Raw genomic sequence first — 12,048 nt, 5'->3', positions numbered from 1 at the left:
AACCACCCTAGAATGATAAAAATCCACCCAGTGGTTTTTTTACAATCTCAATAAATCATAAAAACTGTCTCAGAATGAGCTGTTCTCAGATTCGGCGCAATGTGACGTAGAATTGAGCAGGCCCCTCCCACGACTGTTGAGTGACACTTCAGTTTGAGCCTAGACCCGCCCTGAGTGAGCTGGACACAGAGTCCGCCATTGTTCGACGCTTGAGCAGCTGTAGACAAGAATGTCTCCTAAGCGATTGCTCTCCTAGCAGTCTTCATTTACTCCCGTTGTTACTCAAGGATGGATCTGTACTGTTTGTGATCAAGCTTACACTCTCCGGAGCCACAGGCCTAACGTGACTGGACACGGAAGAAATGAAAGTGCGAGCGCGCTCTTTATGACAGCTCTTCGAGTCATTTTTCCAATATAAGGTTTACCAGTTTATTTAGCACCCACTGAAAAGGTGTGTATATTTGTTTACTGTTAGTTGTAACGAGTGTTTTGTGTACTTGGTTGTGTATGTTGTTGATAATGAAAGGGAGAGAGAGAGAGTTTATGGATAAGACTTTAATGCACACTTTTTATACTATGTTTATTCAGCTCTTACAGAGATTCTCTGGAGTAAAACTAACGCTCATCTTTTGTGTGATGTACAATAAACTTCACTGAACTCGTCAGTATATTTTGGTCATCACTCGGACGGGTTTTGCTACAGCAGGCTTGTATTAGTGGATAAAAGCAGATGACAAATAAGTTATAACCATAATTAAACTAAACTATACCTGTTCTATGTCCATACAGCATATATTCTCTGGCTCTGTGCATTATTGTCCGACTCCGAGTCGAAATGAACACCGCAACTGAGAGTTTCTGTTCTGATATTATCAGATGAGATTGTCCTGACTCTGAGCGCAAGCTCGTGAGGCTCCGCCCCCTGTGCCGTGCAGCAGCAGTTAATTTGCATTTAAAGGGCACACACTAAAACAGCACGTTTGTCTGAGCCCCAAAAAATTACAATTTAAACATGCTGTAAAAAATGATCTGTTGGGTATTTTGAGCTAAAACTTCACATACATACTCTGGGGACATCAGAGACTTATTTTACATCTTGTGAAAAGAGTCATAATAGGTGCCCTTTAAGGCAGTCTATGGCCCTTCAAGATCATGCACTCTCTGCTGATGATAACATCCTTCTAAAAGACAAAGCAAACATAATCGATGGAGGGAACATTTCTCTGACTTGCTAAAGTTCCTTCTAAAGTTGACCCCTCAGCTTTGTATTCCATCCCACAAAAGCCTTTTCTGAATAACCTTGACCTGCCCCCAAATCTGGAGGATCAATCAGACAAGCAGTGGCAAAGCAGCTGGTATAGATGGTGTCTCTGGCAAACCCGGAAATGCTCTGCGCATTCCTCAGCATCCTGACCAACATCTGGGGTGAGGAAACCATGCCAAAAGAAATCAAAGATGCCACAGTGGTACCCATCTTTAAGAGATGGCTCCCTCTTTGATCTCCAAAGACTGAATGCCTAATCGAATCCTTTGTACGGAAGGGACACGGGTTTGAATCTAGATGTTAATTGTGTATCCTACATCCACAAGATAAGTGAATTGTTGGTATACTATAGGGAATTTCTATAGAATGTTAGTATAAAGCAAATGTTCAATCCTGGTGTGTTGGCCACTGTAAGGGGATTATAAATATTAATACATTTCCAATGCTCTCAATGTACAAGTACTACTAGCATGGATAACGTGTATTTTAATGAGACTTGAAGTTAGTTCCACTTTAGCACTTATTTTTGTTGTTGTTGTTTTTGATGTGACTTTTTAGTAGCTTGATTTGTGATATTCAGAGTTGATCTGTTTATCTGAATATTTTATTTGTCACCATTGTTGAGGTTCATATGCTGATTCTTGATATATGTGTGTGTTCAACAGACACAATAACTTATATTTAAAACCCAAATTACCTGATTATATCACAACTGAACATCATGCTGTAGAATCAAAGGACTACTACAATCAATAAGGTGAAATCTATACCACCTCACCTTCATAATCAGAGAATAGACGTCAAGACCAGCGGATCAGGCCAGTAGATGTTGATAAGGCCAGGCAACATCACAACCATCAACACCTGGGGCTCGTTCTTCGTACGTTGCTTATTACATCCGAGATCAAATGACACATCCAAGATGATATCATCGTGCTAATCATGATCCGGCTAATTGGGTTCTTCGAACTCACCTGTTGTTTATGATTAGTATAGCTGGATTGAGTTATCTGAGATAATTGCGCGTTCATGCGCTGGTTTAAAAGGGGATATGTCTCGATAGTAGAAACATTGATCAGCAACGCTGCTATTGGCTGCTCAGCGTGGCCAAAGAGCGCGCTCAGTTTTTCTCCTCAGCAGAGCAAGAACTAATAGTCGAAGTTTATTCGGAATTTTAATGTTTAATCAAAACGCCAGGGAACACCTCAAAGTCTGCAAAAGCCAGGAGAGAGGGCTGGCAAAAAGTAGCAGACAATTGAAATCCGTTAGAAGTGGCCATAGATGTTTTTATTACTTAATATCACCTATATTTTTGTATTTTAATAATTGCATAATTACTTTGTTCATTGTAATGTCAGAGTCACCACACTAGAACATGGGAACAATAAAAGTGAAGTACAAAAATATTCTACATTATGGAAATTTAATATTATAGTCTCTTTTATAAAAGGCACTGTTAAATAAATGGTTGTCTGTTTATAAAAGCAACCAAGAAAAAGGCTGAGAAAAAAAGAAAAGATCTTAGTCTTACACTGTAAAATAATTTTTGCTGCATTAAATTAAGGCTGTATAGTAATTTCAACTGTTAAATCTTGAGTAATGATGAATTGCTTTGACTTGTGAAAGTGAAAACTGATAAACTTATGTTTATGTAAAAATATTTTGCCATGAGTTATTGATCACATTTTTCCCGAGTGTAGTTCATTGTAATGACATTGTGTTTTCCTCTTTTGTGCACTTTTACATGATACACCAACACTTGTATCTGTTCCCAAGAAAGTATAGTGGCTGAAATATGTGCAGTAAGTGGACATTTTATAACTTTCCAAAGGAAAGAAAGTATAAGACTTTGTAATGTCCATTTGTTTCCATTGCACTGGACAGTGAATAAACCCTCTCAGATAACTGTCATATGGAGGAACTAGCCTACCTGCAAGTGCATAAATAACTTTACTTCATTTATACTTGTATGCTTTATGGCTGCAATATAAGTAGCAGGATTCCACATCTACAGAAAGGCCTACAGAAGAGTCTGCACAGACAGAGGAGACATAGGCCTACAGCTGGGCAGTGTATAGACAACTTTTCCTTTTTATTTGTTGCATGAGGCATGTGTCTAATATCTGTTGTTGCAGGCACTTGATCACTGGCTTTTCTTTACAAAGAACAATTGAAATAAAACTCAAGGAACTAAGCATATGTGTCTTTTATTAAACATTTAATGAAAAGTGTTTTTTTAATATGGCACATGCAGCAATGTCACAGGCCCTGTCAGGTGTGCAACCCTCAGACTTCTTCAGACACTGAAATCCTCCCTTTAGCCAAAGTTCATTTCATTGTGTGCCCTTGTCCTGCTAGAGCTGCATTGGTTTGGGTCAGGGAATGGGGTCATAAAACACCTGTCTGCAGGAACATGTCATAATCACCTATGAAAAAATGCAGTTCTAATAGGATCAGCATAAGTGTATGTAATACAGTGAGCTTGATATTTAATTGTGGAACTTTTCTTACCACTTTCAAATAATGTGCATAAATGTGAATCTCTGAAAATTCTTAAGTCATGCACAGATCCTGGCCATTTTTCTTTCACAATTGTGATATGAAAGATTTTAGTCAAATGCCTTTTTTTATTTGATATAATCTGGAATATTAAGAATCACAATAGTAACTGGGCTGCACATTTACATTGTGAACCCCCTTTCTGTTCACATAATCCCCTTCATTGAGGCCTTGATGGCAGCCTCCACTTTAAAATGAAAATTCTGTCATCATATACCCTCATGTTGTTTCAATCCTTTATGAATTTCTTTCTTCTGCTGAACAAAGGAAGATATTTAGAAGAATATCAGTAACCAGACAGTTTCTGGTCTCATTGACTTCCATAGTATATATTTTTTCCTACTATGGAAGTCAATGAAACCAGAAACTGTCTGGTTACTGATATTCTTCTAAATATCTTCCTTCCTGTTCAGCAGAAGTAAGAAATTCATACAGGTTTGAAACAACATGAGGGTGAGTAGGGCTATATGATGACAGATTTTTAAAGTGGAGTATATATCCCTTTAAGCCTGAGTGGCATATAGGCTACTGTAATCGGCATGGTCATGATTGCATGATCCTCATAAAAAAATTATTATAGCATAAAAAAAAAAAATGCTTTAAAAAAACTTAAAACTGTTTTTTAAACCTAAAAGCGCCAGGTAAACTCCGAACGACACGACAGACAGCACTTTCCATCAAGTTCTCCACATCTCCAATAGTGTAAAGGAAAGAGCCACTCGCAAATAATCTTAGGGTACAGTTTGTGCTGTAGTTAAAGCCCGACTCCGACAAGTCGAAAATAAATGTGCGTTTCCAACAAATTAATAATGTAAACGACAATCTCACGAGTCACGAGAAAAAATATATATCTCAGAAAGTGCACTGTCGCGCTGCCCTAGACTTCCCGTATCAGCTCCGCTTATGAAGCCGCGATCTAATCCTGTTTACATGAAATAAGCCTGCTCCCGAGCAGGTTTAAGTTTGCGCACCTGTTGCTATGACAGCAAGTCCAGGATGAGCGTCGAAGAACCAAACAATCCAAGATCATGCCAAATCGTCAACAATCAAATCCAGCTAACTGAGTTAGCGACGTACGAAGAACGAGCCCCTGATCATATTTTTCCTCGGCTTTTATTGCCATAACAAATGTGTCTTATAAAGACAGCATGGTTTATAGCAGCCAGAGAAAAACTAAAGTTAAAACAATCAAGAGTCAAGAACCCAACTAAAGTAAACACTGATCACGATCATGGTAACTTCAAATGAAATATTTTCAATACATCATCAACATCTAAACCTCTGTTATTTCTCAATAAGTACTTCTGATTATGACAGAAATAAAGTCAATCTGGTTCGTAATAAGTGAAGCTGGTAATGCTGTTTGTGGAGTTGTTTAATCCTCCTCTGCTGAGATCTTCAGAGATTTAATGTCTTCTTTTATCTTCAGTTGATTTCATCTAAGACTGTGGCAGGAAGTCAGTTGATTACTATAACATCTCACAGTCAAATTTACTAAACAAAAAATGTAAAATTCTGTGAATTACTTTATGTGATTTTATATGTTTTTGCACAAAATGATATAGTGGAGATCTGTTAGTGTTTAATGTTCTGTTGGGATTTAAAGGGTTTCTGTTGAGTTTTGTGGGCCACCATTGTGCTGAAGAGCAGAGCCTGTGTGCTTCAGTCCAGGATGAGCAGAAAAACACTTACGCTGCATGTTGCTTTATTTAAAGGCACCGACTGTGTAGTTGCTGATGCATTGATGATCTTTTAGTTAAATTCTTCATCTCATGCGTGTTTCCTGTTGTTAACTAACAGGATTTAGTTAAATTGATGTTTCTAGTTAACTCATTTAAGTCTTTTTCTTAATGAACTCAAATTAAATAAGCTCACAGTATAAATATTTAATGACAATTGACCAATTCATTTCCTCAAATGAAATGAGTTATCTCAGGTTTTAATTCAGTCCATTATTAATAACAGTAACATACTGTAAAGATTACAGTAAAGAACTGTAAATTCACAGCTGCTCTTGTTTTGCTGCTTTTACAGGTGTGCTGTATAATTTTACAGTATAATTGTAGTTGATGATTCAAATGTACAGGCCTACTGGCAACCAAAATTGCCAGAAAGTTGCTGTAAATTTTACAGCAATTTTTAGTTGGATCACAGCATACTTTCAAACAACTAAAGTGCATCAAGTACAAAATTAGTTGTTCCACTTGAGCAGACTTGAAGTATACCAATTTATTATGCACTACCAACACATTTTACTGAATAAAGTGTGCTTAAGTATACTGTTTTTTTTGTTTGTTTTTTTACTAGGGACATCACACAAATAATAAGAGATTAAACTCTAGAAAAGATTAGCGAATCAGACCACTTTATGAAACATCATCACTGAATCTCACCTTTTTTGGGCTTTTTTTTTTTACCATAACAGATGTGCCTTTTAAACGCACAGTTACAGTTGCCAGAGAAAATTGATGTTAAAAAGTCGAGTTAAGAGCAAACACTGATCACCATCATGATGACTTCAAATGAAACTGATTTCATATGTGAAATAACATAAATAAACGTCAAACTGGTTAGTAATAAGTGAAACTGTCAATGCTGTTTGTGGAGTTGTTTGATCATCCTCTGCTGAGATCTTGAGAAATTTAATGTTTTCTTTTATCTTAAGGCTGTGGTTGGAATTAATAAATTATCTCATAACTTTAACACTGCTTCAGTGTTACTTTAACACTCTGTATGTGTGGACACTGAGCAGTGTTCATTTAACACACCAAAAGTTATTACAATCCATGTTTTAAAATCTTTTTTGTTTTCATTTCCCTTTCTCCTTATACTAAAAGCTAAATGCAAATTTGAAAAAGCCCACATTTTAAGTCATGAAATCCTTCAAAGGTTACCAGTGCTGGGTGGTTTTTAATTTCGTGTATGATATGTATTTTTTAAATACCACCATACAGTGCATAACTAAAACAATAATTTATTCAGTGGCCAACAAAATATATGCCATTGTTCAACAAGAAGAGCACTATATAAAGTGTACTGGGAGGGAACCCTTATTAACTGCATACCCTTCTTACTAATGGTTATAACTTTATAAAACAACAATTAATAACCCACTCTTTAACAGGGCAATACCATCTAGGGCCCTATGATCAAATTGTGATGTGGACTAGTGTCTGTGAATATTAAACTGCAAAAATACTTTTTTTTTTAAAGAAGTTTCCATGTTCTGCATGTCTCAGAGGCCCAGTCATGCAAAGAAAAAAAATATGATATTCCATGAAGCTGGCAGAATAAAATAATAAAGCTCAGCCTTGGTTACCAGCAGCAGAAGCAAAGAAAAGGAAAAATTTACATGGACCAAAGTTATAAAGCATTTTTTATGGGATAAGTGGATGTTACCATTCAGATTGTAAATTAAATTTTACCATGAAAACAGGAATAATTGGAGGCTGTAACTATCAAGCAGCAAATACTAATTAACCCTTTGGTTATCTTCGGGGTCTTTTTAACCCGCAAATTACTCTTGCTCAAATAAAAAAAAAAAAAAAAAAAAAAATTATCTTTGTCCAAATGGTATGGAACTTTCTACGGCTCTCAACACTTTCTAGATCTACAAAAAAAGAAAAAAAAAAATTGGAATGATATCTGTTTTTATGTTAGCGTGAAAAAAATAGTGACACTAGTTGTCTTCGGGGTCCCTAGAGACCCCGCATAGGAAATATACAAAATTCATCATCAAAATCAGAAACAACGCAGAACACATAGACATAAATAAATCCAACACTTCCAACAATGCAAACAACATCCACAATGCAAAATTATGCTCACCACACACACACACACACACACACACACACACACGAGGGTATAAAACAACGACTCTCTTATAATTTGTCCAAAAAATAAATCAAAATGCCGAACCACCACAAATATAAATTGGTTACACTGACACATGTGCACATACACACACACACAGAGGGAGGGAGAGAGAGTGCGAGAGAGATGAAAGGATGAGACAAAACAATTTAGCACACACACACACACACACACACACACACAGTTCAAATACCAGGATCAAAGAGTTCATTGCATTTTGATGTTCATGTCATGTATTTTTACTCAATATGTAATATAACTGTTCATTTCTGTTAATTTTTGTTCTGTTCCAGTTAGTAACTGAAATGTTGATTTAAATTGTAGAATTATATTAAAAACAGATGATTGAAATAAATGATCAAATCTAAAGACTACAACATTTCTCTTTGTAACATATTGTTCAGATTTGATTCCAATCATAATGTAACATTATTGAAAAACTTTTTTCAGTACAAAAAAATGCTAAACTTTGACAAAAAGTACTTTTTGTTTTGTTATAATTGTGATTTTATAATATTTAGTTATGAATCCAACTGAATACAACTTGTGAAAAGATATCTTTTGGTTAGTTAAATAGCAAATAGCATATAGTGGAGCTCTATAGCCATCTAGTGGTTAAAGTGATTTTTTTTTTTTTTAAATTGGCAAAAATCTTACATTAAACCATGTAAAATTATCCATGTTATCTCCATGAATGAAAGTTAGAAATATGGGTCTTTTATAAAGTGAATTTTACATAAAATGCATTTTTTTGTAAAAAGCCTATTTAAATAAATATTTATTTATTTATTTATAGAAATATAAAAGATCATAAATCCTCCAAAAACTGCACAAAAGTTGAGTAAAAACATTAATAAACGGAGTAAAAATTACATTTGTAAAAAAAAAAAACTATTATTCTGTTACAAAATTAAATGTTATTGTCTGGGGTCCCTGGAGATCCCAAAGATAACTAGTGTCGGCCCAATTGAAGATAATCAGAGGGTTAAATACAAATACAAATAAATCTGCACATAACTCAGCTCTTACCCCTTGTTTTTCTCCCATTTCTCTTGTAGTGGACTCCCTTGTTTCTTTATTGATTGAAGGTTCATCTTTTGAAACACAATAAAAATTCACTTGCAATAATGTTTCTTCAGCTTATTAGAATAGAGCTTATCCTGATGGTGAACGTTTCAAATTGCCAGTCATCAGAGAATATTGTCGTTGTTCTCTGTACTGACAACACTCCAAATTTACAAAAAAAATTAGCTCAATGTTAAAATTGACCGGAGTTCTCCTTTAAATTGGGAAATATGTGATCTAGATTAAACACCAAAGAACTTTTGTTAAACATCAATACACCGCAACATAAGAGTCTTATTATAAGCAATATTGTTGTTTCCTTACCCATTCTGCTGAATAATGAATCCGAGGATGATGAATGATGAATACATCTGAATGATGGTTCAGGTGCTTCACTCATGTCTGCTTGACCATCCTGAAGAAAAATACATTAAGATATTTTTCAAACTCTCCAAGTCTTTTATGTGTGCAAGAGTATTTGAACAGAACATCATTTGATTTCTCTGTATTTTTCTGAACAACTGACCTTACAGGTGAACAAGCTTACTATTGCCACAATTGCTGCAACTGCTCAAAGAACTCTGTGCAAGATATTCACATAGTGGCTCTCGTCTAGGTTTACATGCTTCGCCTGCTGGTATAAATGTGCTTTACTCGTATAGGGTTTCAGGAAACTTTAATCCCCATGCCATCTGTATTACCTCAGTCTTCTAAGAAGTGCAGCAACAATGTAACTTCCAATTAAATGTGTGTTCAATGAACAAGAAAGCAGCATTGCTTCATGACTTCATGATTTTGACTTGGCATCACCCAAATGGCTGTTACAATCAAAATTTGGCCATGCCACCTGGATATACACTGACAGAATTAGGGCCCTCTTTTAACGATCTAAGCGAATGGTCTAAAGCGCATGGCGCAAGTTCACATTAGTCCGAATCCACTTTTGCTAGTTTAACAGCGGGAAAAATGGTCGGCACGCCCGGCGCATGGTCTAAAAGGGTTGTCCCTATTCTCTTAATGAGTAATGGGTGTGTTTTGGGATTTACTTGTGTTCAACCAATCAGAATTCATCTACCATTCCCTTTAAATGACAGTTGCACTCGCGCCATGGCAGATTCACTATTTACATGACGGAATTTGATAGTGGAAAGACTGCAAACGGAACTGCTCGTGTGTGAGGTAAAAGTGCATAACCATCTACGGGACAAGCCGGATTCCACCATATCTTTATGTACACAATAATAATCTTTTACATTGTAATCCTTTTATTTTAAATATTTAGTAAAACAGTTCTCCTCTGGCCAACGAATGAACAGTGTATGATTATGATGAGGCAGCATTATAGGTCAGAAATCATATTGGATTGGAACATTCAGAATATTACATATTCTGTCATGTGCCTTTTACTGAGGAGTGGCTTCTGTCTGGCCACTCTACCATACAGGCCTGATTGGTGGAGTGCTGCAGAGATGGTTGTTCTTCTGGAAGGTTCTCCTCTCTCCACAGAGAAATGCTGGAGCTCTGTCAGAATGACCATCGGGTTCTTGGTCACCTGCCTGACTCCGTGACTTCTCCCAAGATCGCTCAGTTTGGCCGGACGACCAGCTCTAGGAAAAGTCCTGGTGGTTCCAAACTTCTTCCATTTACAGATGATGGAGGCCACTGTGCTCATTGGGACCTTCAATGCTGCAGATTTTTTTCTGTAGCCTTCCCCAGATCTGTGCCTCGGTACAATCCTGTCTTGGCGGTCTACAGACAAATCCTTGGACTTCATGGCTTGGTTTGTGCTCTGACATGCACTGTTAACTGTGGGACCTTATATAGACAGGTGGGTGCCATTCCAAATCATGTCCAATCAACTGAATTTATCACAGGTGGACTCCAACCAACTTGTAGAAACACCTGAGCTTAATTTTGAGTGTCATGGCAAAAGCTGTGAATACTTATGTATATGTGATTTTTTTTTTTTTTTTAATAAATTTGCAAAGATTTCAAACAAACTTCTTTCACGTTGTCATTTTGGGGTATTGTTTGTAGAATTTTGAGGAAAATAATGAATTTAATCCATTTTGGTACAAGGCTGTAACATAACAAAATGTAGAAAAGGTGAAGCGCTGTGAATACTATCCGGATGCACTGTATGGTCAAAATCCAACCTCTCCGATTGTTTTTCCAATCGATCTGCTTGGAGGCAGGGAGGAGTTGAAAACGGAGACATTAAGTCGGACACTTTCTGCTTCCCATACTGGGAATTATGCAGTGTTTGTGTACTTTATCACAGATGAAATGGATTAGATGCAATATTTGTCAAATACACAGACCAATCAGAATCAAGTATTCCACATAGCTGTGAAATATGACAATATAATATTAAGTGTTAAAAAGGTCATTACTAGTTAGAATAAAATGCCTTCTGACTTAACTCTTTTTCTTTTGCCGAGATTGATCGACACACAGCCTCCAGCACAGCAGCCAATCAGTGTTTGCGGATCTACGTGCAAGCGAACATCCCGCCCACAGCGCTCAGTGTGAAGTTGAAAGTTGATACTGTCGGAGCGCCGATGCTAACTCTGAACTTGGCTGTTGTAAATAACGTATAGTTTGTTCATTTCATGGGTGTTGTGCGTCAATGCAAAGTAAGTGTATTATATTCAATCTCTAGCAATCATGTGTAGACCAGTTTAAGTTTTTCGTTTGCTGTTATAATGTGCATTAGCTCGTTACGGTTAATTATAGGGGTTGTCACGTCTTTAGAACGATGTTGCGCTGTATATAGGATGTTATCTTAATGCTTAGTTGTTTATATGGATGTCATTTATGTACATTTCATGTGTTTTTGGTGCATTTCAATTGTCAAAGTCTGCGGTTGAGTTATTCTGACGTTGTAAACAACTTAATGCGCGTGTGTGGAACAAGCCCAGACAGAGCACCGCTGACAAACTAAGTGTCGCAGATAAAACTGTTTACAGTTTAATTTAATTTATGACAAAGCAAGTTTGTTTTTCTTTCATTATTAATTTAATTTCTTTATTTTGTTAATATTCATATCCTGTTTTAAACACTTAATGTTATTATCATGTATGTTTATACTTGTCTACATTTTCTGTTTCTATAGAAAAACCACACCCACTTATACACCCTAATTAAGGACAACTGCTTTCATATCTGAGTTAATGTGGTGACAAATAAACGGGTTATTCCCAAATATTGGACATCTACTGACCAGTCTCTTAACAGACACCCTGTGGTGGGTTTTTAACTTAACTGGCAATACAAATAAATGT

General features: G+C 36.3%; 1 pseudogene across 1 annotated transcript in view; it reads right to left on the bottom strand.

Annotated features, from left to right (window-relative positions):
• The window catches only part of LOC307164513 (interferon-induced very large GTPase 1-like), a 30,721-nt pseudogene that overhangs the window by 7,043 nt on the left and 11,630 nt on the right, over window positions 1-12,048 (bottom strand). Inside the window, exons 5-6 of the transcript XR_013824081.1 lie at window positions 9,089-9,179; window positions 8,729-8,793 (exon numbers count right to left, since the gene is read on the bottom strand). The product of XR_013824081.1 is annotated as an interferon-induced very large GTPase 1-like (transcript). The remainder of the gene's footprint in view (window positions 1-8,728; window positions 8,794-9,088; window positions 9,180-12,048) is intronic.

The sequence above is a fragment of the Squalius cephalus genome, assembly GCF_949319135.1.
Source record: "Squalius cephalus genome assembly, chromosome: 9".
Lineage (NCBI taxonomy): Eukaryota > Metazoa > Chordata > Actinopteri > Cypriniformes > Leuciscidae > Squalius > Squalius cephalus.
The sequence above is the reverse complement of the archived record's forward strand: the minus strand, read 5'-3'. Positions and strand labels throughout refer to the sequence as shown.